The sequence below is a fragment of the Tupaia chinensis genome, unplaced genomic scaffold (assembly GCF_000334495.1).
Source record: "Tupaia chinensis unplaced genomic scaffold, TupChi_1.0 Scaffold000627_1, whole genome shotgun sequence".
Lineage (NCBI taxonomy): Eukaryota > Metazoa > Chordata > Mammalia > Scandentia > Tupaiidae > Tupaia > Tupaia belangeri.
Window position 1 is genome coordinate 3,856,829 of NW_006160147.1, and position 4,835 is coordinate 3,861,663.

Here is a 4,835-nt window from a genome sequence, read left to right on the forward strand (position 1 = left end):
CCTTGCCATGTCTACTGGGGGGGGGGTGCTGGCCCAGCACATGGGTCCACTCCCACCTCATCTGTGCTCACATGGGGACTCCCCTCCCACCTGGGGGTGGGGGTGCTGAGGAATGGAAACACAGCCCCCAGAAACCCAGAATAGGAAGGAGGGGGGCGGACACCGGACAGTCCTCCTGCGCTCCCGCGGCTGGCTGCCGCGGACTGCAAGCTGTTGGTCCTGGCTTCTTCCCATCCTCCCCTTGGGCTTTTCCCAGCTCAGGTCCAAGAGGGTCTGGGGGCACAGGTGACCCTCTGCTCTGCCAGCTTCGTGGGAGCCAAGGAAGAGAGGCAGACCACAGCACACCAACTCCCCAAAGCCGCCGGAGGTCCCATCTCCCTGCTGACCACTTCCCTGGCCCCTCACTCCCACCTCTCCCCTCTAGGACAGAGGCTCTCCAACCCTGGCATCTAAACAAAGGGGCAGAGGGTCAGACATGGCTGGAACATGTGGAAGAACCCACAGGATGAGGGTCCCAGAGCAGGCTAGGAGCCAAGATGGGGAGAGGGGCGGGGCTCCGGGGTTGCAGACTGCAAACTGCTAGTTGTCTCAAATTTTGGCAACGTCCTCCATTAAAGTGGGCTGCCATGGGGGCGGGAGGAAGATATTTACAAGTGCTGGGACACGCCAGGAATTCTCTGACAAGCAGAGAGACTGGCCCTCCCGCCACCAGCCCCTCATCTCCCAAGGCAGAAGTAGTGGAGCTCCTAGAAATGCACCCTTTCCTCTAGGCCCACCACCCCCACCACAGGTAAAGGGCAGAAAGAGAAGTGACCCAGTGAGGGAGGGCCCTCAGCACGAGGCTGAGCTCTCAGCCCCCTCCCCTGCTCCCTCTGCACCGCGCCTCAGTAATTAAAATATGAATTCACCTTCCCTCCCTGAGCCATTCATCACTGCGAAGGGGAGCAGCTGCGGCTTAGGAGACCGGATTTGGGGGATTAGCTCCAGCGGCGGAGCAGACACACCAGGAGAAAGAATTAAAAAGGAAGGGGGTGAATTGGGTTTTCTCTCCCCACCTCCTCCCTCTCCCTCTCTCTGGCTGCCACCAGAGCCTCACACCCCACCCCTTCCACCAAAGCCTAGCCTCTGCAGGTTTCTGGGAACTGTAGTCTCTGAGTCGGTGTTGATAAACAGGCAGGCCAGGGGTGGGAGGTGGCACAGACTACAGATCCCAGGACTTCTTCCCAGAGTTGGCAGCAGCAAAACTGGGCACAGTCTCCAGTCTGGGAGAAGCCCGCGTTCTCCTTGGAGGTTAACTCCTTCTTGGCCTGCAGGAGAATGAACTCCAGCCCAGGGCTCACGGAGCTCCCTACAAGCAGGAGCAAAGTCCTTTCAAGGCTTCTTTAGGAGGCCACAGACCCCCATTGCCAAGGTAACCCCTCCATTTCTTGCTTGTTCACCTATGGAGAAAGAAAGAGATCCTGCATCCTTCATTACTCCAAGGGCAGCCAAGAAGACCTTGAGGGCCACAGGAGCTAGAGGGTCAGAGCAGCAATACTCTTACAATGTCCTTGTGTCGGGCACCCAGGGGTGGGTGGCCCACCCTAAGGGTCTTTTCAGGCCTGATGTGGTGCCTCAATTTGACATGTAGCAGCCAGTGGGAACTTGGTGGCCCAGATTACCAATGCCAGAGGTCAAACTTTAGTGCCATCCCCTTTTACAGATGGGGACAGAGATAGTTTCCAATAGTCTCTTCTTTTAGAGAGGAGTAGGGCTTAGCAGTTAAACTCCAATTCCACTAAAAATAGGGCAAATACAAGAGATTCACCTGAATCTCAGAGTGGTTAAACACGAGCCCACTCTCCCAAGGGAGGCCTTAGGCTGGGTATATCTGAGAACTGTAAAAAAGACGGAGATTGCTCAGAATATTTTGGGATTCCTGTCTGTAGGCAGGGGACAGGACAGACTGGTTCTCTGATCTGCAAAATCTCCAGGGAGCCAGGGCACTAGGCCAGCTTGCTGATTCCATGCAGTTCAACGATTATGCAAAATATATAACTGCACATCTCTCTGGGCCTGCCCCACACACAGTGGCCAAGACACAAAGAACAGAAAGGAGCCCTAAATTCATAATCCCAGCCCCAACAAAGGTGTCTCAGGAGAATGGCTGAGGTGTGGGCCTGTTCTGGGTCCAGCAGTGGCGACTTACCTCTTGTTCTCCTAGTTTGCACTTTAGTCAACAAGCATTCACTCAGCAATCCCTATGGAGCACTTACTTTGGTGCCCTACAGAGATATCAGTTCTGGGATTGTTCAGTCCTCTCCCCCATGTCCCAGCCCAGTGTGGAGGTCTTCTAAGGCCTTCCCAGGCATGGCTAGGGTCTCCTAGTCCTTCCAGGAGGTGCTGGGGTCTTCCAGGCCTTCCCAGGCAAACTGCACACCAGGACTCCTGGGAAGGGCCCAGTTGCAGGGGACACAAAGGGGCGACCTGACTTTCCAACCAGGAGAGGGAGAACTACATGTAGCAGAGCAGGTGCCCAGAGGTTCTCAGAGTGGAGCAAGGAATAGAAAAAGCTGATTCTAAGTCCAGGGCAGCTGGACAATGAGGGAGGTGGGGAAGGTACCAGCCATCTCCCTCCCTGGTCAAAGAACCCAGAGGTCAAGTGAGAAATCCTGGCAAATTCTCATCTCTGTTCCTTCCACCATCTAAGCTGGGGCAGGAGGGGAAGTGGTCTGGATCAGCCCCAGCAAAAACCCAGCTGGCTTAGGCTTTTTCTCTGCTTCTCCTATTGTGATTTCCTGTCTGCTCCTGCTGGAAAAGGAAAACCAGTGACAGACAAAGGGGGACTGGAGTTGGGTCGCGAGGCCAATCTGTGGACATGCATCTGATAGCGACCCTGTGAGCACGGCCCCGCTGGTTTTCAGTGTACTTTCCCATGCACTGGCCGTGGCTCTCCCAACATCCAGTGTGACACAAGAAGAGCATGAGTTCTGGCACCAGACAGCCTGAGTTCGAATCCCAGCTCTGCCTCTCACTAGCCATATGAACAAGGGCCACTTTCTTAGCTCACCCATGTCTCAGATTTCCCTTAAGAGGACTAACAACATATAGGGCTGTCTTGGAGGTTAAATAAGCTAGCACAGGTGAAATGGTTAGAACTACACCTGGTACCCAGCCGGCACTTAAGAAAATGTTGGTCAGAGAATGAAGGGTTCTGAGACCTAAGTACCACGCCTTCTGCTTGCCTATACCAAATACAGTACGATTTTTCAATGGTCTGCCTTAGACAGACGGGTCTCAATGGGAAGGAGGCTCCTGGGAGGAGCAAGGGTTCTTCCTCCACTGACCAGCCAGAGTGCCTGCTTAAGTTCCATCTATGTGTGGGGTGGAGGTGGGGCATGGGCGGGAATATGGGTGTGGAAATAGCCACTGGGAGGGGCACAGCAGGCTGAGTGACAGGCAGAGGGGAACAGGAAGGGCAGGAGGCATGCACTGAGCTGCCTGGGAGCTAGGGACCCTGGGCTCCAACCTGCTGCCCTCCGAGGGGCGTTCTCGGTGGGACGTCCTGCCCTCCCCCCCCCACCGTGGATGGCCCAAAAGCTCCCATTCCAGTCACTGAGGAGCCCAAGGTCTCCTTACCCAGAAGGCTGAAGATTCCAGGCAGAAAGCAGTTAAGGCAGCAAGGCAGATAAGCGAAAGCTGTCCTGGAGGGGCCTAGAAAAGGCCCAGGGCCCCTGACTCCAGCCCCCAGATCTCTTTGGGCATGAGCCAAGCCTTGGTAACTTGCAAAGGGGAAGAAACTAACACCAAGGCCTCAACACACCCTGAATACCTCCTTCCTTCCTCTCAGGAATCTCCCATCATGGCCCAGCCTCTCCATTTCAGAGCCAGGGTTCAGGTCCAGCTAGGGGAAGTGACTTGGCTAGGATCACAGCCTAGCCCCAGGCTCCTAGGTCCCTGCACCCCTGCGAGCCTCCCTCTGGCGCCCCCTTCGTAGGGGGCTGAGTCTGGTCCTGTGGGGGTTGGCGCAGTTGCGTCACTGTAGCCCATGGCTTTTAGCCCTACATGAGTTTGGAACAGCAATCACATAGGAATGAAAAGCCATAGGCCACAGCAGAGCTGAGGGGGTCCAGCAGCTGGAATCTCAAAAGGAAACAGGAAGCCAGGGGGCACCTGGGGAACCCCCCACCCCCACCCTGACCCACCCACACAGCCTCCCACGAAGTACTGGGCCCCCCAGGTTACATTCTCTCACCATCCCCCACCACCTGCCCCAGGCCCCAGGAGCAAGAAAGCCATCCCATAATGAGTTTCCAGTTCTTGCCCTACAAAGGCCCCACACAATGGTCCTCATTCGGGAATGAGGAGGGGTAGCTTCCTGGCCATAAAGGACCTCCTCTCACTCCCTAATTAGCTTCCAGCCCCCTACCCAGGGTCCCTCACTACCCCCTCCCGGCTCACATAGGACCGGATCTTTTCAAGGCTGCCAGTGCCTAAGACTGGCCCCATATCAGGCTCCCTTTTTACAAAGATTAACTCCTTCTAGTCCAGTCGCTGGGAGCAGAGGGGGGCAAAAGACGGTCTGGGCTTAGAAGAGCAGAGACAAAGGCCTGCCTTTTCTTTAGAGGCATGCCCCAGAGATGGGGGTGGCCCCCACTTCCCAGACAGTCTGAGTGGTTGCCCACTGCACCTCTTCTTGCGTGGTGTAGGAGGGAGTGAGAGCTCAGCTCCAGACCTAACTGAAGACAGGCAAGGCCAGAGCCGAAATTCCCACAAGTCAAGGGCCACCCCTTGAGGGAGCTCAGAGTCCCGCCACTCTAATGGCAGGGGCCCCGACCCACACAAGCCTCCCCCCG

The 4,835-nt window shown here is 56.1% G+C and overlaps 1 protein-coding gene and 1 non-coding gene across 2 annotated transcripts in view; both read right to left on the reverse strand.

Moving 5' to 3' along the window:
* Positions 1 to 4,835, reverse strand: part of BLACAT1 (BLACAT1 overlapping LEMD1 locus) — a 12,920-nt gene that overhangs the window by 6,554 nt on the left and 1,531 nt on the right. The window lies entirely within an intron of this gene.
* On the reverse strand, positions 4,025 to 4,085 carry MIR135B (microRNA mir-135b). The gene has a single exon (NR_129407.1). It is a non-coding gene; the product is annotated as a microRNA mir-135b (primary transcript).